The 23,993-nt window shown below is 36.1% G+C and overlaps 1 long non-coding RNA gene across 1 annotated transcript in view; it reads left to right on the forward strand.

Moving 5' to 3' along the window:
• Nucleotides 1-3,639: 3,639 nt before the first annotated feature.
• Nucleotides 3,640-23,993, forward strand: part of C230029F24Rik (RIKEN cDNA C230029F24 gene) — a 95,816-nt gene continuing 75,462 nt past the window's right edge. Inside the window, exon 1 of the long non-coding RNA NR_151585.1 lies at nt 3,640-3,752. This is a non-coding gene — a long non-coding RNA (RIKEN cDNA C230029F24 gene). The remainder of the gene's footprint in view (nt 3,753-23,993) is intronic.

Below are 23,993 nucleotides of genomic sequence, written 5' to 3' on the forward strand. Positions count from 1 at the left end.
AGTAAAACATCCCTTCTTGGAGGCAGGAACTATATCATAAAACTCAGAAATCTACAGGCACTTATGAGGCCCAGGGATATCATCACTTTACTAAATTCACGAGGGCAAAGTTTTAAGAGCAGAAACAAATGCTGGTGATAAGACCTTGTGGGCACTAGCCAGCATCTAGGACAGGAAGTTCCTAGTAAACAATTTTGTTTAGTCATGATTCATGTGCTTTTCAGTAATATACCTATTTAAAATCACTCATGCTCCCTTAAGTAACCTTTTACTCATGTTTCTGTAAGTAAGCGAGAGGAACAAGGAACAGGAAGACTCACCAAACTACATTTCAGCGTAATAATTTCTTTGGTGAGGGTTGGCATCCTATCTTGATCTCACTGGAAGAAAAGTTCTTTCCTTTTTGTAATACAAGAAAATTATGTCTTCAGCTGTAGAAGAGAGAAGGCAAACAAAGGGATCAGTGTCTAATTTTGCTGGTTCAATTGGTAGGTATTAGAAATTTTATACTGTTAGCAGATGATTAACACGGGAGGAATCAGGGAACCATTGGTGGTAGGTGAGAAATGACATATCCACGTATGGGCAGCATTGATTTCAAACAATGGATTATAACCAAAAAGAAAGTACAGAAGGAAGGGAAGGAGAGAGGGAAGGAGTAAGGAAGGAAGAAAAGAGTGGATATGAGGTTGGAAAGATGTGTTGCTTGTGGCACCCTGGACAATGCAGGAATGGATATCAAAAGATAGATGGTATACATTTATAAACTTTCAAAAATTTTAAAATAAATATAACAATTTATTTTTTCTTTTATTCAAGAAAAATAAACAAGTGAATATACGAAAACGTTACACAACCATGTGATAGTATGAAGACACTCAAATAACTGTTGATAAATGTTGGTAAGATAAATCAGACTGAAAATGCATAGTAAATAATATCAATTAAAGAACATTCTGGAAAATGGAGAGATAGAGAGAAAGAAAATATCGGTGTTGCAGTTACATTAGATGAGAAGATGTAGCAATTAGTCCTAGAGGCAAAACATTTCAGAGAGTTGATACTACTGACAAAGCTGTAATGTATGTTACTCAGTGTTTGCCAGTATTTACAAAATTCACAAAACATAGGGTATCACAATAGAGACTCTGAAGTTCAACAATTTACATATTAATGTTGGCTAATTATCATGATGAGTATCTGAGATTCATACTTAGTATTTCCACAAAGCAAAAAATACTCAGCAAATGAAATTAATAATGGAAAAAGAATGAGAAGGCACACAATATTCATAATCATATTATTTTATAATAATATTATTATATTCCAAGTATTTAAATAATTAAATAAGTGTCAGTATCACAGTCAGGCAGAATCTGTTTCATTTTAAAATTAATGTATTATTTTATATTTTAGTATCAAATATTTTTAATGAACAGAAATGTAGAATACAGAATTTTCTCAAAGCTCATGTTTTGTTTTTGTTACATGGAGTATCCCATAAGTTTTGCATGATGTATATGAGGCATTTCTATATCACTGACATAATTTTGTTGGATTGATTCAGAATACAACATAATGAATATCAATTTCATAGATGTATAATAAGATTAATTAATATAAGTGATAATTCTATGAATTTATTTCTTTAACTTCCATTTTTATTTCAGGTCATGATAAATATACTATTTTGAAATATGGAATGTCAGGGAAATCTAATAACCAGGCTTTACTTCTCCATTTTCACAGTTTAAAAAATAGGATGAGAATCTAAGTTTATAGATCAATTTTTAATCTGAGAATAGAGAAGAAAATATTACTGTTTAAATGACTTATCTATAAAGAGAACTGTGTATGTTTCATCATCTCAATCCCGAATGCATGAATTTTTTGTAGTAAAAGAATTCCAATAATAGATTGCTTGATTATTCGAGTCTTTGTGTTGTATGACAATTGTAGCTAATAATATTAGCACAGTCTGGTTAAACCTTCTGCGGTGATTGAAATGCCCCATGCTGTCTTGAGTGGATTTGTGCCAAATGAATACACAGAAGATGACTAGGAAGTCTAAGAAATGCAAGTTTTACTTCAGTGTAATCAGTTTATATGTAAGTAGAGCAGATCCAATAGAAAATTTACAGGTTAATGATCTTGTACATCTGCAGAACATGTCACCAAAAAGAAGTAAATAATACACCAGTTCTATGCAGGTAATATTCCCAAAGCCATTGTTGTCCTGCTGTATCACTGGAATTTCAGATCATGGTGACATTTGGTAGTTAATTTTCTTGAACCTTTCTTCTTGGCTTTTGACTATTGCCACATTGGTGAATTTTGAGGATAATTGTCCTCTGTGATTTCTGATCTCTTCTATAATAAATGAAATTAGACCCTACAATAAGGGTTTCACGTTAATTTTTATCTTTAAAACTGAAATGTTCAAATTGCAACACTGTAATCCAGCAATATTAGGGTTTTAAGCAATCTGTGGATGAATGAAAAAGCCAGTTGAGACTGAAAAGTACTGAGTTTTATTTTCAGGGGAATTAGTTCCTTCATTTCTATTGGGTTCATCAGACAGCAAGTCCAGCAGTTCCTAGAACAAATAGAATCTCTTACTGTTATAACTTCTGCTGAGGAAGAGTATGCTCTAAGAGAATGCATTGCTTTACTTTGTCAAAATGTGACTTGGACACATCCAAGCTTAGAGGTATTATCTTATGAAGACCGACCATAACTCAAAACCATTTGGAGTAGGCAGCAGATATATTTTCTTGCAGGGCCAAGACAAAATGGAACATACGTTTACATATTCCTAATAAATCTGCCAGACTGGAAATAATGGGAAGGCATAGATTGATTTCTCTGTAACTACCCTATCTCATAAAGGGAATATGTCTTAAAGTGGCACATCAATTTTACAAACAAAACAAAACAAAACACATTCTATTGCAACAGTTTCACACATTTTATGTTCCCCCAATGTCATAAATTGTTGACAATAAACTCAAAAAGTGTATTGTTTTCAATGGTTTCCACTTTCTTCAGTAATGCTGGTTGAAGAAAAAACAGGTGTGTTGATTGCTAACTCAGTTTCTACTGTTATGTCTTCAGATCCTCAGACTGGAAAAGGCACCTCTAGCTGTTGTGATTTTAGAGAATGAAGTTGCTAAGGCCAGCTACATGTTTCAAAGTGCAGGCAAAGGAACTGATAGCTATATGGACTGCAAGTCCGCATAGGGAACTAGGGAGCCAGGCAGATGGCAGCTGAGGAGTTGCCTTAATACCTGGGAGAAAGCCAAACTACAGGCTCAGGATAGCCTGGATATTTTAACCTTAGAGATCACACTGATTAGTGACAACTGTCACTGTCTCAGTAGTAAGTGTTCACATATTTAAGAGATCTGAATGAAAGATATAAACCCTTTATTTTCTTTTGTCTATGTCCAATTCTTTCAGGGAAATCAGGGTTCCATTTTGTGTGTTCTTAATATTGATTAATAAGTGTGAAAATAGACAAAACAAGAAGGCATATAATTGTTTCATTAACGTTTGAGAAAGAATAACAGGGAACATGAACTGTAAGTAATAGTTTCTTTCAGAAGGTGGAACACAGCAAAAAATTAAGAAGAAAACGACATACTTAATTGAGATATGGTCCAAGAAAGCAGGAAACAAAGCAATGTAGGTCAGAAAACAAGCAGGAGGAGGAATGTCTTTAAAGAAAGAGTGAGATTTTCCAGAGTGCCAAGGTACGATTGTTCAATATTTTCTTTCTGGTATCCAAAGAAGAGACAGGAGGAATTTGGGCAAGGAGAGAGAAAAGCAGGAGGGAAAACTGTAATCAGGATATATCATGTGAGAAAAGAATCTATTTTAAAGAAAAGGAAAAAGTGCTACTAGAAATTATAATATTTCTGCATGGTTTCTGGCTATTGCCTGGACCATGGGCATGTACATGATCTAGATAGGAAGCCACTGAAGAGAACTCTTAAAACTTGTGATAGAGATCCTGATGTGTTACACTTCACCGTTAATACAACTGACATTGATGGCCCTGGGAAAGAACTCAGATTTTGTTGTTGCTGTTGTTGTGTTGTTGTGATTGTTGTCTATATGGAGGTGGTCATTGGAAGTTTAACCATGCTCAAGTGACTATATAGGCAACAAAAATCGGACTTGTTTTTTTGCATTTGTTTGTTTGGTTGGTTGGTTGGTTTTTTTGTTGTCATTGTTTTTTGTTTTGTTTTGTTTTTTCCTTCTTCGTTTCTTTTAGGGATGCCACAAGAGTGGAGAGTGGACCTGGAGAGTCTGGGAAATGAAATTGATTGGGTTGTATTATATGAAATTCCAAAATAAGCAATAAAAATATCGTGGAAATAAAAAAAGGGGATAAAGTCACTTATATGTGTGAAATACATTTTAACATTTAAATAAAAAAGTGTTCTAATTGGATCTGTAAGGATATTTTGTGTGCATAAGTACACTATGTGCATGCTTAGTACACTTGAAATACGTACAAAGTCATTAAATCCATTGGAAATAGGGATACAGATGTTGCAAGCTATGATACGGATGCTCAGAAACAAACTGTGATCCTCTAGAAAAGCATGCAGTGCTCCAAACCCTATGTTATCTCCTTACTCAACCATAAGTTTTAAACAAAATATAATTTATTATAAAACAAGATAAGTTTCTCTGCATGATATCTTTTGTACAATATACTAAACATAATGAATCATTTAAATATAATATCATTTTATGTAACAAATGAGAATAATTTCTTCATTGTATTTATCTTTTAAAATAGATACAAATCAAGATCCACAGATTTTAATCATTTATTGTCCCTGCATTTCCATAGAACAAAAACAGTTCTTTTGTAAAAATTTTGAATATAGTTAGGTTGCCCCATGTCTCAACTGGGGGCCCATGTCTATCTACAGGAGGTGATCTCTACAGATTTTATCTCCCCAGTATTGGGCATTTTGGCTAAGGTCATCCTCATTGGATCCTGTCAACCTCTAATATCCTATGTCTGGGACTTTCTGGAGGTTACCCCCATCCTGAACCACCTACCACAGTTGCATATTTCTGGCCCACTGGGGTTTTCTCCTCTCTATCCCCAGTTCTCATCCTAATCACCTTTTCATGTCCCTCTCCCCTCCCCCATTTCCTTCCCTCCCTCTGCCTCATAAGGTTATTTTATCCCTCATTCTAAGTGGGATTGAAATATCCACACTTGGGCCTTTCTTCTCGTTAAGCATCACATGGTTTGTGAGTTGTATCATGAATATTCTGTACTTTTTGGCTATTATACACTTACTAGTGACTACATATCATGCATGTCCGTTTGAGTCCTGGGTTACCTAATTCAGAATGATATTTTTTAATCCCATCAAGTTGTTGGTAAAATTCATCATATCCATATTTTTAATAACGAAATAGTATCCCATTGTGTAAATGAACCACATTTTCTGTATCTATTCTTCAGTTGGAGGTTATCATTGAATAGTGAGTTATTCAGTTTCCATGAGTACATGGGCTTTTAGGTTTTCTTCCTTCCTTCCTTCCTTCCTTCCTTCCTTCCTTCCTTCCTTCCTTCCTTTCTTTCTTTCTTTCTTTCTTTCTTTCTTTCTTTCTTTCTTTCTTTCTTTCTTTCTTTCTTTCTTTCCTGTTATTGAAGTGCCACTTTAATCTTCATAATCTGCTATAATGCATGGGAATATTTAGATCTTCTTGTGTCTTTTGAGGCCTGATTTGTGTCCATTATAATGTCAACTTTGGAAAAGGTTCCATGAGGAGGTATATTCTTTTGTTTTAGGTGAAATGTTCTGTAGCTCTCTCTTAAATCCAATTTGTTCATAACTTCTGTTAGTTTCACTGTGTCCCTGTTTAGGATCTATTTCAATGACCTGTCCATTGGTAGGGTTTTAATGTCTCCCACTATTATTTTGTATGTTTTGTGCAGTAGTAGAATTTATTTTATGAATATGTGCCCTTGAATTTGGAGCATAGATGTTCAGTACTGAGAGTTAATCTTGGTGGATTTGTCCCTTGAGGAATATGAAGTGGCCTTTTGTAACTCATTTGGTAACTTTTGGTTGAGAGTGTATTTTATTGGGTATTAGAAAGGATACTCTGGCTTGCTTCTGGGGCCCATTCGCTTGGAAAACTTTTTGACAGCCCTTTACTTTGGGGTAGTAACTGTTGTTGTCACTGAGGTGTGTTTCTTGTGCACAGCAAAAAGTTGGATAATATTTATGTATCCAGTCTGTTAGTCTATGTATTTTTATTAAGAAATTGAATCCACTGATATTGATAGTTCCTGTTTTTCTGTTAGAGGTAGTAATATGTATTCATGTGACTCTCTGTTTTGGGCGTTTGTTGTGAACTCATTAATTTCTTGTGTTTTCTTGAATATAGTTACCATGCTTGCGTTGGAGTTTTCCTTCTAACATCTTCTGTAGGCTTGTTTCGTAAAACTATGTTGTTTAAATTTTTTTTTTCTTTCATGAACTATATTAGTTTCTTCATCTATGGTAATTGAGAGTTTTCCTGGTTATAGTAGCCTGGGCTAGCATTTATGTTTTCTTAGGTTCTGTATGATATCTGTGTCGGATATTCTGGGTTTTAGAGTCTCTGTTGAGAAGTTCGGTATAATTCTGATAGGTCTGATTTATCTGTTACTTGGCCATTTTCTTTCACAGCTTTTAATATTTTTTCTTTGTTCTGTGCATTTAATGTTATGATTATTATGTTACAAGAGGATTTTCTGGTCCAATATATTTGATTTTCTATAGGATTTTTCTACATTTTTGTCCAGCTATTTCTTTAGGTTAGGGAAATTATCTTCTATGATGTTGTTGCAGATATTTCCTAATCCTTTGTACTTGGAATCTTCTTGCCCTCTTCTGTTCCTACTAATCTTAAGTTTAGTCTTTTCACTGTGTCATGAATTTTCTGTATGTTTTGGGTTAGGACCTTGTAATGCTTTGTATTATCTTTGACCAATGTATCAGTATCCTCTATGGTATTTTCTATGCCTGAGATTTTCTCTTCTATTTCTTGTATTTTGTTTGTGTTGCACTCATCTGTAGCTTCTGATGCAGACATATCTCAGTGTCAAAAGTCCTTTTTTTAATAAAGCATCTTTAAATACCATATTTGGTAGATCTTTAAGGTTTTGTTTTGTTCAAGATTATCTATCTGTAGTATATCTAAATCAGCAAATGTTGCCTGTTTTAATCAGTTTGCTATATGACTGACTTTGAAAAATTATACTGGATATTAAATATGTCTTATTTATGTATTTAAACTAGGACCTAACATTACCATATCTTTGATTGACTGACTACTAAGATATATTTCTCAGTGTGCTAAACATTTTGTAATAATAGGTTTTAAAAAGAGTGGAACTTCCCATAGTATTTTTAAGGAGTGGCATAGGAAGAACATCGTAAACAAGAGTACACACACACACACACACACACACACACACACACACGTTGGTCTTGTGAAGATTATATGCCCCAGTACAGGGAAATGCCAGGGCTAGGAAGCAGGAGTGGGTGGGTTGAGGAGCAGGGCAGGGGGAGGGTATAGGGGACTTTCAGGATAGCATTTGAAATGTAAATAAAGAAAATATCTAATAAAATTGTTTTAAAAAAATATAATCCTAAATCTATATCAATATACAAAGTCTACACTGAATGTAAATATTTTGCTTTTTAATGCTTTTATTCTAAAAGTTAATTTGTACTGTATGACAAAATTGTAATATAAATTTTCAGCCATGCCATATAAAATGATGGCATGGTAATTTCTGAGGATTCTGTAGAAAACAAGATTTATTGTCAATGCTCAGCTGAAGTCCTGGCTAGAGATTTTCATGTCTAAACCAATTTTAGGCCGTTCCTATGTAAAGTGATCAGCATATCCTTTACCTGATTTGTTATTCTTCTTGATTTCTTCCTTCATGTGTGCAGCTTAGATCTTCAGGAGGTCTCTCACAGTCAAGTATAATCTTTTTAAATTTGAATGGAAGTCATACCTTTTCTTCACCTTTTCAAACATAGACAAAAATCTCTTCCTCGATACAACACATTTCCTGCCTTCTTTTCTGAAGTTAGGACATCCTTAAAATAGGTTACTCTAATTCAGAAGATTTTTTTTCCCCAAAAACCCAGTGTTTCTCAGAAGTTGCTTTTTACTAGCATTTTATAAATTCAAAGTAAAACATAAAAGCACTATGCAATCTATCTCTGGAGTTTTTATTACCATTTTTTTGGTTTGTTAAGCATCTCTTTTAATGTATGATTACATCTCTTTACAAGTGCTTGTCCTGTAGAATTGTATGATATATCTATAATATGCTTTATATTATAATATGCAAAAAATTAACTCATTTTATTAGAGACATGATGGAGCCCTGTCAATTTGTACAGGTATCCATATAGTAGCCATAACTTCTAATAAATGTATAATTATTAAATTGAACTTTTCAAAACTTATAGAATATGTATCCATGGTATGTGAGAATACTTTAATTTCCAAATGGTGCAAAACAAAATGGAGCCATCCATTTGCCAAATTTCTTTGGGAACATTTTGAGTTATTCCTTGTATATAATGGAGTTTCACTATACAAAGAACAGGTAGGGCATTTCCATATAATTTCCTTGTTTTGTTGCTAAGTGATAGAAATATCTTTCTTTAAACCTTTGCTGTTAACATGGTGCTTTTTATGAAATTCTGAAGGTTCCAGCATATTTTCTAATAGCTGATCAGTGTCCCAGAGGACCTGGTAAATGCCAATGCGATCTGGAAGTATATTATATACAGTAGATGATTTCTACTTCAGATTACTTGTTCTATTTGAATAAATAGTAAAAATAATTCTGAATCATGTTAAGTACAGCACTTTCAATACTAAAAAATTCTTTCTTTATGCTGAGAATCAGTAACTTTTGTAAGAGATTCTGAAAAACTTGCATAAATCACAAGAATGTCATACAGCTCTGAAATATATGGGCTCTAAGCCACCTTACTTACCTTTTTTTTTCTGTCTTATAGAATACATTTTCTGATTTGTTTGCACCAGTTTAGAAAATAGAGATTCCACAAATTTGTGTCCCTTTCACTATATGAGAAAGAATTCAATTAGTTCTTTTAGGTTCTTTTTATAAAATGAAGTTACTTGCTTTTGCATAGCTTATTATTAATTTCTCCAAAAATTATTGCAAGCTCTTTACCAATATTCACTTTCTGTCTATAGTGAGGCATTCTTTGCTATAATAAAAGGTATTAATTTTTTTTTCTGGTTCTAGTCTTTCTAAGTGATGAAGTCACATTTTTCCTTTCATAATAAATTCAGAAACCTTTTCTACACAGACCTTTAATGTTTTTTAATCTGCTTATATGCCAAAATTATATATTCTAAGATATTATCTTTTCTCTGCATAAAAGGTTCTGAGGGTTAATGAGTAGAAGGCCAAATAAATAAATATAACATATTTTTCTATCCACAAGGTCCACATGTTTATCCCGTAATTTCTTTTCTAGCAGAGACAATTCTCTCTCAGCTCCAGCTGATAATTTGCTTGTACTATTTACATCATTATCACCTCATAACATTGGAAGTAAATTAGTCAGCTCTTAAGTAGTTAATATATTTATGTGTATTAGCTAATTAATATTTCCTAATAATATTTGGAATTCATTAATATTTCTTAATTGGTCTCTCTTGACTTTTACTTTTGGTGGTACAATCTTTTTTTTTTCCATTTTTTATTAGGTATTTAGCTCATTTACATTTCCAATGCTATACCAAAAGTCCCCCATATCCACCCACCCCCACTCCCCTGCCCTCCCACTCCCCCTTTTTGGCCCTGGTGTTCCCCTGTACTGGGGCATATAAAGTTTGCAAGTCCAATGGGCCTCTTTTTCCAGTGATGGCCGACTAGGCCATCTTTTGATATATATGCAGCTAGAGTCAAGAGCTCCGGGGTACTGGTTAGTTCATAATGTTGTTCCACCTATAGGGTTGCAGATCCCTTTAGCTCCTTGGCTACTTTCTCTAGCTCCTCCATTGGGAGCCCTATGATCCATCCATTAGCTGACTGTGAGCATACACTTCTGTGTTTGCTAGACCCCGGCATAGTCTCACAAGAGACAGCTACTTCTGGGTCCTTTCAATAAAATCTTGCTAGTGTATGCAATGGTGTCAGCGTTTGGATGCTGATTATGGGGTGGATCCCTGGATATGGCAGTCTCTACATGGTCCATCCTTTCATCTCAGCTCCAAACTTTGTCTCTGTAACTCCTTCCATGGGTGTTTTGTTCCCAAATCTAAGGAGGGGCATAGTGTCCACACTTCAGTCTTCATTCTTCTTGAGTTTCATGTGTTTAGCAAATTATATCTTATATCTTGGGTATCCTAGGTTTGGGGCTAATATCCACTTATCAGTGAGTACATATTGTGTGAGTTTCTTTGTGAATGTGTTACCTCACTCAGGATGATGCCCTCCAGGTCCATCCATTTGGCTAGGAATTTCATAAATTCATTCTTTTTAATAGCTGAGTAGTACTCCATTGTGTAGATGTACCACATTTTCTGTATCCATTCCTCTGTTGAGGGGCATCTGGGTTCTTTCCAGCTTCTGGCTATTATAAATAAGGCTGCTATGAACATAGTGGAGCATGTGTCCTTCTTACCAGTAAGAACATCTTCTGGATATATGCCCAGGAGAGGTATTGTGGGATCCTCCTGTAGTACTATGTCCAATTTTTTGAGGAAACAACAGACTGATTTCCAGAGTGGTTGTACGAGCCTGCAATCCCACCAACAATGGAGGAGTGTTCCTCTTTCTCCACATCCTTGCTAGCATCTGCTGTCACCTGAATTTTTCATCTTAGCCATTCTGACTGGAGTGAAGTAGAATCTCAGGGTTGTTTTGATTTGCATTTCCCTGATGATTAAGGATGTTGAATATTTTTTCGGGTGCTTCTCTGCCATTCGGTATTCCTCAGGTGAGAATTCTTTGTTCAGTTCTGAGCCCCATTTTTTAATGGGGTTATTTGATTTTCTGAAGTCTACCTTCTTGAGTTCTTTATATATGTTGGATATTAGTCCCCTATCTGATTTAGGATAGGTAAAGATCCTTTCCCAACCTGTTGGTGGTCTTTTTGTCTTATTGACGGTGTCTTTTGCCTTGCAGAAACTTTGGAGTTTCATTAGGTCCCATTTGTCAATTCTCGATCTTACAGTACAAGCCATTGCTGTTCTGTTCAGGAATTTTTCCCCTGTGCCCATATCTTCAAGGCTTTTCCCCACTTTCTCCTCTATGAGTTTCAGTGTCTCTGGTTTTATGTGAAGTTCCTTGGTCCACTTAGATTTGACCTTAGTACAAGGAGATAAGTATGGATCAATTCCCATTCTTCTACATGATAACAACCAGTTGTGCCAGCACCAATTGTTGAAAATGCTGTCTTTCTTCCACTGGATGGTTTTAGCTCCCTTGTCGAAGATCAAGTGACCATAGGTGTGTGGGTTCATTTCTGGGTCTTCAATTCTATTCCATTGGTCTACTTATCTGTCTCTATACCAGTACCATGCAGTTTTTATCACAATTGCTCTGTAGTAAAGCTTTAGGTCTGGCATGGTGATTCCGCCAGAAGTTCTTTTATCCTTGAGAAGACTTTTTGCTATCCTAGGTTTTTTGTTATTCCAGACAAATTTGCAAATTGCTCCTTCCAATTCGTTGAAGAATTGAGTTGGAATTTTGATGGGGATTGCATTGAATCTGTAGATTGCTTTTGGCAAGATAGCCATTTTTACAATGTTGATCCTGCCAATCCATGAGCATGGGAGATCTTTCCATCTTCTGAGATCTTCCTTAATTTCTTTCTTCAGAGATTTGAAGTTTTTATCATAAAGATCTTTCACTTCCTTAGTTAGAGTCACGCCAAGATATTTTATATTATTTGTGACTATGGAGAAAGGTGTTGTTTCCCTAATTTCTTTCTCAGCCTGCTTATTCTTTGTATAGAGAAAGGCCATTGACTTGTTTGAGTTTATTTTATATCCAGCTACTTCACCGAAGCTGTTTATCAGGTTTAGGAGTTCTCTGGTAGAATTTTTAGGGTCACTTATATATACTATCATATCATCTGCAAAAAGTGATATTTTGACTTCCTCTTTTCCAATTTGTATCCCCTTGATCTCCTTTTGTTGTCGAATTGCTCTGGCTAATACTTCAAGTACTATGTTGAAAAGGTAGGGAGAAAGTGGGCAGCCTTGTCTAGTCCCTGATGTTAGTGGGATTGCTTCCAGCTTCTCTCCATTTACTTTGATGTTGGCTACTGGTTTGCTGTAGATTGCTTTTATCATGTTTAGGTATGGGCCTTGAATTCCTGATCTTTCCAACACTTTTATCATGAATGGGTGTTGGATCTTGTCAAATGCTTTTTCTGCATCTAACGAGATGATCATGTGGTTTTTGTCTTTGAGTTTGTTTATATAATGGATTACATTGATGGATTTTCGTATATTAAACCATCCCTGCATCCCTGGAATAAAACCTACTTGGTCAGGATGGATGATTGCTTTAATGTGTTCTTGGATTCGGTTAGCAAGAATTTTATTGAGGATTTTTGCATCGATATTCATAAGAGAAATTGGTCTGAAGTTCTCTATCTTTGTTGGGTCTTTCTGTGGTTTAGGTATCAGAGTAATAGTGGCTTCATAAAATGAGTTGGGTAGAGTACCTTCTACTTCTATTTTGTGAAATAGTTTGTGCAGAACTGGAATTAGATCTTCTTTGAAGGTCTGATAGAACTCTGCACTAAACCCATCTGGTCCTGGGCTTTTTTTGGTTGGGAGACTATTAATAACTGCTTCTATTTCTTTAGGTGATATGGGACTGTTTAGATGGTCAACTTGATCCTGATTCAACTTTGGTACCTGGTATCTGTCCAGAAATTTGTCCATTTCGTCCAGGTTTTCCAGTTTTTTTGAGTATAGCCTTTTGTAGAAGGATCTGATCGTGTTTTGGATTTCTTCAGGATCTGTTGTTATGTCTCCCTTTTCATTTCTGATTTTGTTAATTAGGATTTTGTCCCTGTGCCCTTTAGTGAGTCTAGCTAAGGGTTTATCTATCTTGTTGATTTTCTCAAAGAACCAACTCCTCGTTTGGTTAATTCTTTGAATAGTTCTTCTTGTTTCCACTTGGTTGATTTCACCCCTGAGTTTGATTATTTCCTGCCGTCTACTCCTCTTGGGTGAATTTGCTTCCTTTTTTTCTAGGGCTTTTAGATGTGTTGTCAAGCTGCTAGTATGTGCTGTCTCCCGTTTCTTCTTGGAGGCACTCAGAGCTATGAGTTTCCCTCTTAGAAATGCTTTCATTGTGTCCCATAGGTTTGGGTACATTGTGGCTTCATTTTCATTAAACTCTAAAAAGTCTTTAATTTCTTTCTTTATTCCTTCCTTGACCAAGGTATCATTGAGAAGAGTGTTATTCAGTTTCCACGTGAATGTTGGCTTTCCATTATTTATGTTGTTATTGAAGATCAGTCTTAGGCCATGGTGGTCTGATAGGATACATGGGATAATTTCAATATTTTTGTATCTATTGAGGCCTGTTTTGTGACCAATTATATGGTCAATTTTGGAGAAGGTCCCGTGAGGTGCTGAGAAGAAGGTATATCCTTTTGTTTTAGGATAAAATGTTCTGTAGATATCTGTCAGGTCCATTTGTTTCATAACTTCTGTTAGTTTCACTGTGTCCCTGTTTAGTTTCTGTTTCCATGATCTGTCCTTTGAAGAAAGTGGTGTGTTGAAGTCTCCCACTATTATTGTTTGAGGTGCAATGTATGCTTTGAGCTTTACTAAAGTGTCTCTAATGAATGTGGCTGCCCTTGCATTTGGTGCGTAGATATTCAGAATTGAGAGTTCCTCTTGGAGGATTTTACCTTTGATGAGTATGAAGTGTCCCTCCTTGTCTTTTTTGATAACTTTGGGTTGGAAGTCGATTTTATCCGATATTAAAATGTCTACTCCAGCTTGTTTCTTTAGTCCATTTGCTTGGAAAATTGTTTTCCAGCCTTTCACTCTGAGGTCGTGTCTGTCTTTTTCCCTGAGATGGGTTTCCTGTAAGCAGCAGAATGTTGGGTCCTGTTTGTGTAGCCAGTCTGTTAGTCTATGTCTTTTTATTGGGGAATTGAGTCCATTTATATTAAGAGATATTAAGGAAAAGTAATTGTTGCTTCCTTTTATTTTTGTTGTTAGAGTTGGCATTCTGTTCTTGTGGCTGTCTTCTTTTTGGTTTGTTGAATGATTACTTTCTTGGTTGTTCTAGGGCGTGATTTCCGTCCTTGTATTGCTTCTTTTCTGTTATTATCCTTTGAAAGGCTGGATTCGTGGAAAGATATTGTGTGAATTTGTTTTTGTCGTGGAATACTTTGGTTTCTCCATCTATGGTAATTGAGAGTTTGGCCGGGTATAGTAGCCTGGGCTGGCAATTGTGTTTTCTTAGTGTCTGTATAACATCTGTCCAGGCTCTTCTGGCTTTCATAGTCTCTGGTGAAAAGTCTGGTGTAATTCTGATAGGCCTTCCTTTATATGTTACTTGACCTTTCTCCCTTACTGCTTTTAATATTCTATCTTTATTTAGTGCATTTGTTGTTCTGATTATTATGTGTCGGGAGGAATTTCTTTTCTGGTCCAGTCTATTTGGAGTTCTGTATGCTTCTTGTATGATCATGGGCATCTCTTTTTTTATGTTTGGGAAGTTTTCTTCTATTATTTTGTTGAAGATATTAGCTGGCCCTTTAAGTTGAAAATCTTCATTCTCATCAATTCCTATTATCCGTAGGTTTGGTCTTCTCATTGTGTCCTGTATTACCTGGATGTTTTGAGTTAGGATCCTTTTGCATTTTGTATTTTCTTTGACTGTTGTGTCGATGTTCTCTATGGAATCTTCTGCACCTGAGATTCTCTCTTCCATTTCTTATATTCTGTTGCTGATGCTCGCATCTATGGTTCCAGATCTCTTTCCTAGGGTTTCTATCTCCAGCGTTGCCTCGCTTTGGGTTTTCTTTATTGTGTCTACTTCCCCTTTTAGTTCTAGTATGGTTTTGTTCATTTCCATCACCTGTTTGGATGTGTTTTCCTGTTTTTCTTTAATGATTTCTACCTGTTTGGCTGTGTTTTCCTGCTTTTCTTTAAGGGCCTGTAACTCTTTAGCAGTGCTCTCCTGTAATTCTTTAAGTGACTTATGAAAGTCCTTCTTGATGTCCTCTATCATCATCATGAGAAATGTTTTTAAATCTGGGTCTAGATTTTCGGTTGTGTTGGGGTGCCCAGGACTAGGTGGGGTGGGAGTGCTGCATTCTGATGATGGTGAGTGGTCTTGATTTCTGTTAGTAGGATTCTTACGTTTGCCTTTCGCCATCTGGTAATCTCTGAAGCTAGCTGTTTTAGTTGTCACTGTTAAGAGCTTGTTCTTCAGGTGACTCTGTTAGCCTCTATAAGCAGACCTGGAGGGTAGCACTCTCCTTAGTTTCAATGGGCAGAGTATTCTCTGCAGGCAAGCTCTCTTCTTGCAGGGCAGGTACCCAGATATCTGGTGTTAGAACCAGTCTCCTGGCAGAAGTTGTGTTCCACTCACTAGAGGTCTTAGGATCTCGTGTGGAATCCTGTGTGGGCCCTTGCGGGTGTCAGGTGACTCTGCTGGCAAGGTAGCCCGGGGCTCGAGTGGAGTGGAAGGGGTTTGTGCCCCAGATCAAGCCCGGGTAGCCTGCTTCCCTATGTACCGCAGTCTCAGGTTCCGCGTGATTGGATTGGGGCAGGCGCTGTGTTCCACTCACCAGAGGTCTTAGGATCCCGTGGGGAGTCCCGTGTGGGCCCTTGCGGGTGTTGGGCAAGACTCTGCTGGCAAGGTAGCCCGGGGCTCGAGCCTGGTGGTACAATCTTATGTATACCTTTCTTATATCTCAGATAATTCATAAAATTATGTTTGCATTTTTCAGGAACAATTTGTAACTCTTAGCATGGCAAAATTCTCTTTACTTCATCAAACATTTTTTTCTAAAGTATTTGTATCTGAATCAACCAGAAAGATATAATTCATATAATAGTCAATTGTAGGCTGAAGAAATTCTTTACAAAATATTTCTAATGGCTGTTTTACAAAATACTGGCATAAGTTAAGACTGAATAACAAAACTTGTGGCAAGACCCTCTAATGGTATTTCTTATAGAACAACTATTATTATAAACAGATATTGAGAAAGCAAACCTTTCCCTATCATGCCCATTCTAAAGAATTGTGAAAAAGCAATCACTTAAATCAATCACTATAATAGCACATGACTTAGGTAACACAGAAAGCAATAGGATTTCAGATTTAAAGATCCCATTGGCTAGATATTTTTATTGATTGTCCTCATATCTGTCAACATCCTCCAAACTTCAGCTTTTCTTTTAATGACAAATATAGGAGAATTCCATGATCTGGTGGCCTTTTCTATATGTTTAGTTTCCCATAGCTCTTGGACTAGTTCTTCTTGTGTTTGCCATTTTCCTTTTGTTATAGGCCATGTTCTATCCAGACATGTATGTCAATTTGCCATTATCTGCAGTGGCTCCCCCACATAAAGTTGGAGTCAGTCTTTCCTTTTTACTTCTTATGGACAGCTTGGATAGTCTGTATCTGTTTCTTCTATCACATTTCTTTATTTCCTTATTAGGAACATCTTTTCTTTTACATTTTAGCTTTAAAACTAGAAGAAGTTAAAACTAGAGGAATTGTAATCTGTTCTTCCCACTTTTGCAATGAATCCCTTCTCCCATAGACTTACAGCTATATTAGCCATACATAACCTCATTTTCCTACTTGACCTTCTAGTGTATGCATTTAGCCTATTTTAGACTTTGTTTTACGTGAGACAATGTCACAATTCATAGGAACTGTGAAGAAATCCACTGAAGTAACGAAGCTGGAATCTAGTCATCTTATGATATTATAGTTAATCTGTTAATATATCCAGTAATTTTTCCATCTTAATTCCATCTAACTGTGCTTTTAATTTTGGTCTCTTATCATTAATAGTATTGTGCTAAAATATATGTTTCTGTGTACTTTTAGCATCTTTTAATGAATCTATAGGAGCTTCTCTATCTCTGTTAAATGGTTTATTTAAGTTTTAAGCAGCTCTGTTCATCAGTCTTTGATTTTCTAGTTGTTTTTCAGAATATTCTTTTTTTTTTTTTGATTAGATAGCAAAATTGTCGGGTCATGAGTTGAGAGGCCAAACTTACTTTATCTTGGGACCTGCCTCCATATTAAATGATAAAGCCTGATAACTTGACCTGCAACTGAACCCAATCTACACCCAAGTACTAGGAAGGACCCATGATTTGTCCTTGACCCATACCCAAAAATTACTCCATAGCTACTTCCTACCAACAGTCAATCAAAGATTAGTCTGATTGTTACAGATGTACTTCCAGGCTATTTGTGATTTTTTTTTTTTTTTTTTTTGGTCTTGCTTCAGAGCACCTATCATTTAGCTTACAATGATAATTCTATTATATCCTTGCCATGCTGGATATCCTGTTACATGTCCCAATTTCCTATAAAATCCTGTCTCAACGAGAGTTCAAAGCTGCTTCAGGAAACTATCCTATGTCTTGGGGTGAGTTGAACCAAACTCAAAGTATAATGAAGAGACCCTAATTTGATTATTACATTAAAGGACCCTAATTTGTTTATTATATTAGACCGGCTCCTTAGTGGTCTTCAGGTGTTCATAAATGCCCCCAGGCACAACAGAGTAAAGTCCCTTAGTCATTGTTTAAACATTAAAGGAATTTTCTGAAACATCTTTGAATGGCCTACATTTATCACCATTATGTCTGTTCCTTCCACATCTTCTTCATATCACAGGAACCTCTCGTCCTGGAATACTATTATTATAGAAGGGTTTATTCTTAGGAACTGTTTGCCTGTAATCCTTTAAGGAATGACCTGAACTTTCACAGCAATGAGCATTTGGTGTTTTCTCCATTTAGTTATTTGTCCAACAAAAACTTAATTGTGAGCATTAGATCCTAGATCTGCAGTAGTTTTGAGCCATCCATAAGGAGGTACAGATATATGTTTTAATGGTCAAATAGCAATTTTGCATGCTGCATTAGCATTTTATAAAGCTAATGATACAATTAAAATTTGTCTAGCAGTTCAATGTGATATTACCGTATTTAGGGCTATAGTTGATCATTCTGTAAATTTGATGAAAAACTCATTTGAACCTTTGGTTATTTTTGTAAATGTATTTAAGATTATTGTATGGTATCGTTCTTAGATAATATCATCAAGGGTGATCTATGCTATTAATTCAAAAAATGGACCTTCATGTAGTAATTGTTCCTTGACAGTATCAGTGAGTCTAGTCCCATTTGGTTGATTCATGATCAAAACTTTTTCTTTTCACTGTTAGCCATTGTAATTGAGAGCCAGTCTGTTAGATGGTTGTTGTACTAGCTAGTTTTGTGTCAGCTTGACACAGCTGGAGTTATCACAGAGAAAGGAGCTTCAGTTGAGGAAATGCCTCCATAAGATACAACTGTCAGGCATTTTCTCAATTAGTGATCAAGGGGGAAAGGCCCCTTGTGGGTGGGACCATCTCTGGGCTGGTAGTCTTGGTTCTATAAGAGAGCAGGTTGAGCAAGCCAGGGGAGGCAAGCCAGTAAAGAACATCCCTCCATGGCCTCTGCATCAGCTCCTGCTTTCTGACCTGCTTGAGTTCCAGTCCTGACTTCCTTTGGTGATGAACAGCAGTATGGAAGTGTAAGCCGAATAAACCCTTTCCTCCCCAACTTGCTTCTTGGTCATGATGTTTGTGCAGGAATAGAAACCCTGACTAAGACAGCTGTCATCATGTGTCTCCAACTTTTTGAAATTATACAAATTTGAGAGGTCCACTTATTAAGTATTTTATATATAAACCTGATGTCATCATTGCTTCCTTAAACCTTTTTAAATCTTGTGACTCGATAAGCTGCCATGTGAATTCTTGATTACCCTGTGGATTTCTCTCATCTCCATCTAATTCCCTTATCCAGGCTGGGAGGATCATTTTAGGTTTTAAAACAGATATAGACTGCCTTTTAGCAGTCTTGTTACATGTTAGCACTATAGACTTTAGATTGGAAACATTTAAATTTTCTTCATGATTCAAAAAACTGTGTAAACTTTGATCTACTGTTTGTAACTTAACAAGGATTTTTTTCATTTCCTTCCATATCTAAGTCTGTCTTCTTTGATCTCTTTTATATATCTCTGATATTATATATATCATATATATATCTGATATATTATATATTATATCAGATATATATATAGAGAGAAATAGAGAGAGATAAAGTAATAGATGATAGATAGATAGATAGATAGATAGATAGATAGATAGATAGATAGAGATGTTGAGATATAGAGATATAGATATCTTTAATCATTCCCGAAAAGGTAGTTATCTTGTGCTAAGCCAAACAAAATCCTTGAGTTTCCAGACACATTGTATCACCTGGGTTTCTCTACATTTCTAAACATTTTCTTTTATCTCTATTTCTTTTTTCCTTCAAAGACCTTCTCTATGTGACTTTCTATGCTTAATTTCTTTCTTTCTTTAGCATTTAGAGTGGTTTAAAAGATACTTACTGGGTTAGAGACTATCGTCTGGGCTTGGATTTCTTCTTCATGTTGTTTCTAGTGCTATTTCTGCAGGTCAGCTAGTACCAGGTATTGGTGGATGGCTCTGCTCCCTCAGCTTAGTTCAGTAGGCTGCCATATGCTGGTTTTGCCTTATGTGCTGGCCTTTCTCAAGCCTCTTTAACCTGCTGTACTTTTGCATAGCTTCAGGCCTCCACCTGCAGGCACTCACTGGTATTTTCAAGCCAATGTGTCCTGACTTGTTGGGATGGGCTGGTGTCTCTCAGTGGGCACAGGGCTATTGATGCAGTGTGCCAGGACAGGGTTGTTGTTTTGTGTAAGAGTGCTTCCCACCAATCAGAGCACTGAATTTCCAGAACAACATGTGGCCTGTGGGACTGTGCATTAAGGGTGTGGTTTTCTACTCTACCATCTCCTCACCGGCCTGAACTCACCACAGAGGCAAGCCATACAGTCCAGTGTGGAGGGAAGGAACCTGTACTTCTGTACTTGGTGTCTCTGTATTTCCTGCCTACCAGTGTTTGCTAGCTTATATGGCCAGGCAGACTTTAGCTGCTCCACTCAGAAAGCAATGTGTCCACTAGCCAGAACAGTATGCTAAACTGTCCTTTCCCTTGGCTTCACGGGGTCTAAAGCCTGAATCTAAGAATCTATATGTTGGGCACCATTTATAACCACAGATCTACTAATGTCTTAGTTCCCACATAACAACACAAGTTTAATGTTATTAATAAATGCCTAGGCTAGACCCATTCCTTGACTAACTCTTAACTTATTTTATCCTGAATTCAACTATATGGCTGGTTTTTCCTCTTCTGCTTCTGTTTTGTTTTTCCTTTTCTTTTCAGATATTTCATTTATTTACATTTCAAATGTTATCCCATTTCCTGGTTTCCCCTCTGCAATCTCCCTATCCCATAACATCTCCTCCTGTTTCTATGACAGTGCTCACCCACCAACCCACCCACTTCCACCTCACCAACCTGATATTCCTCTACACTGTGGCATTGACCCTTTACAGGACAAGGGGACTCTCCTCCCACTGATGGCATATAAGACCATCCTCTGCTACATATGCAGCTGGAACCATGGATCCCACCATCTGTACTCTTCAGTTGGTGGTTTAGTATCTGGGAGCACTGGTGGTGTCTGGGTAGTTGATATTCTTCCTATAGAGTTGCAAAAAGAGCATATTCCCCACTTTCTCTTCTATTAGTTTCAGTGTATCTGGTTTTATGCGGAGATGGTCCTTACTCTACTTGGACTTGAGCTTTGTACAAAGAGATAAGAATGGATCCATTTGCATGCTGACCAACTGTTGAACCAGCACCAATTTTTGAAAATGCTGTCTTTTTCCCACTGGATGGTTTTGGCTTCTTTGTCAGATATCAAGTGACCAGAGGTGTGTGGGTTCATTTCCGGGTCTTCAATTCTATTCTATTTTATCTACCTGCCTTCCTCTGTACCAATACTGTACAGTTTTTATCACTATTGCTCTGTAACACTGCTTGAGGTCAAGAATGGTAATAATCCAAGAATTTCTTTTACTGCTGAGAATAGTTTTTATTATCATGTTTTTTTCTTAATCCAATTAAATTTGCAAACTGCTTGAGTCTAACCCTATGAAGAACTGAGTTGGAATTTTGATGGGGATGGCCTTGAATCTGTACATTGCTTTTGGCAAGATGGCCATTTTTACCCTATTCATCCTGCCCATCCTTGAACATGGAAGATCTTTCCATATTATGAGGGCTTCTTTGTTTTCATACTTCAAAGACTTGAACTTCTTGATATACAGATCTTTCACTTGCTTGGTTAGAGTCACACCAATGTATTTTATATTATTTGTGACTTTTTTGAAGGCTGTTATTTCCCTATTTTCATTCTTAGCCTGTTTATCCTTTGAGTAGATGAAGGCTACTGATTTGTTTGAGTTAATTTTATATCCAACCACTTTGCTGAAGTTGTTTATCAGTTTTAGTTCTCTGTTGGAATTTGGGGTCACATATGTATACAATTATATCATGTGAAAATAGTGATAGTTTGACTTCTTTCTTTCCAATTGGTATCAATTTGATCTCCTTTTGTCATCTAATTTCTCTGGCTAGGACTTCAAGTTCTATATTGAATAAATAGGGAGCGAGTGAGCAGCTTTTTCTTGCCCCTGACATTAGTGGGGTTGCTTCAAGTTTCTCTCCATTTAGTTTGATGTTGGCTATTGGTGTGCTGTATATTGCTTTTAATATGTTTAGGTATGAACCATGAGTTCCTGATCTTCCAAGAAGGGCGCTGAATTTTGTCAAATGCTTTTGTAGCATCTAATGAGACGATTATGTGTTTTTTTTCCCCTTTGAGTTTGTTTATACAGTGGATTACATTGATGGATTTCCATATATTGAATGACCCCTGTATCACTGGATTTAAGCCTACGTGATCATAGTGAATGATTATTTTCACATCTTCTTGGATTTGGTTTACAAGACTTATATTTTGCATTTTGCATTGATATCATAAGGGATTTTGGTCTAATGTTCTCTTTCTTTGTTGGGTCTTTGTGTGATTTATGTATAAGCATAATCATGAGTTCATTGAAGGAATTGGGTTATGTTCCTTCTCTTTCTATTTTTTGGAATAGTTTGAAAATCATTGGTATTAGGCCTTCTTTAAAGGTCACATTGAATACTGCACTAAACCCATCTGGTCTTGGGGGCTTTTTTGATTGGGAGACTTTCAATGACTGCTTCTATTTCTTTAGGTGTTATGGAACTGTTTAGATGATTTGTCTGATTCTTCTAGAAACTCCCTTGACAAGTGGCTCAGCTGTCTGATGACCCATTCTCCCTTCTCAGTGTCTATGATTATTTTTCCTAAGTTCACTCCCTTTCAACTGGGTGCTTGCTTTGCCTAATGACCTATGGTTGACTTTATTTAATCTGTTTACAATAAGTATAAAGCTCATAGATTAAAGGTGTGACTAGTGCTGAACCATGTCACAACTAGAAACAGAATATTTCAGTAAATAACAATCGCAGGGTTCATACTATGATTAGATATCTTGAAAAAACAAGAACAACAACAACAAAAACAAACAAACAAAATTGGTTTGAGAGCTGTATTTTTTTTGTCATGAACTCATCATGTATAATCCAAAGTATCAATGATTATTCCTGTTTCTTTGCTTTATTCTTCTTTCTTTGTCCATACCATAATATTTACCTAATATGGCTGTGACAATACAGGTACACACATTTGTTTTTGCTGAAGACAGTGGTTTCCGAGGAAATGTCTCATTGCTTGAGCTGAGACACAATTCTACATATAAACCATTAACAAACAATTAAGTTGTAAAACTAATCACTATTGGGTATAACATTCCATGTTTAAATAATGATCAAAGACTCCTATTTTTATTTTTCATTTTTTCTGTGCTTTTGCTTTCTTTTATTAGTCTAATTTAATGGTTTGTTTTACTGTATTAAAAAATAATATGGGGCTGGAGAGATGGCTCAGCGGTTAGGAGTACCAACTGCTCTTCCAGAGGTCCTGAGTTCAATTTCCAGCAACCACATGGTGGCTTACAACCATCTATCATGGAGTCCGATGCCCTCTTCTGGTGTGTCTGAAGAGAACAATAGTGTACTCATATATGTAAAATAAATAAATAAATATTTAAAAATATGCCTCCAAAATATTGCTTCCTGGAGAATATGACTGCCCAGTTTTGGTCTTTTTATAGAAGAGTCTCAGTATTTTCTATATCACCTCCCTGGGATGGTTTCAATTATGATAATACAAAGTTGGTCACTGGAACTCTGACAGTGAAGTGTTGTTCCATTCATTGGACATATAAGGTGTTTACTGATTTTGTTCATAAACTAGATAAAATATGAAGTATCTGATATGAAAATGTATTTCATTTTTTCAGTATGAACAATGGCAGGTGTTTATTATTTTGCAAGAGACATTTTCTAATATTACTTGTTAAAAGGAGAATTACTATTCTGACCTTTAAAATGTCATATTTTACGGTTAATATGTCATTCATAATTTGTTTTAATGCAAGATACTCACCTTGGAAAAGGCAAAGCAACTGTCAATGTCTGACCCTGTACACCCTGACCTTGGCAACATTTGAAAATGTAACTGAAGGTTGATAGTGAATATGCTAAGATTGCTAGTTTCTGCATATCCCTCCTACCTTATACAAAAAGCAAAAAAACAAGCAACAAAAAACAAACGAAACATAAATTCCATCAAGCTT

Source organism: Mus musculus, chromosome 1, assembly GCF_000001635.26.
Source record: "Mus musculus strain C57BL/6J chromosome 1, GRCm38.p6 C57BL/6J".
Classification (NCBI taxonomy): Eukaryota; Metazoa; Chordata; class Mammalia; order Rodentia; family Muridae; genus Mus; species Mus musculus.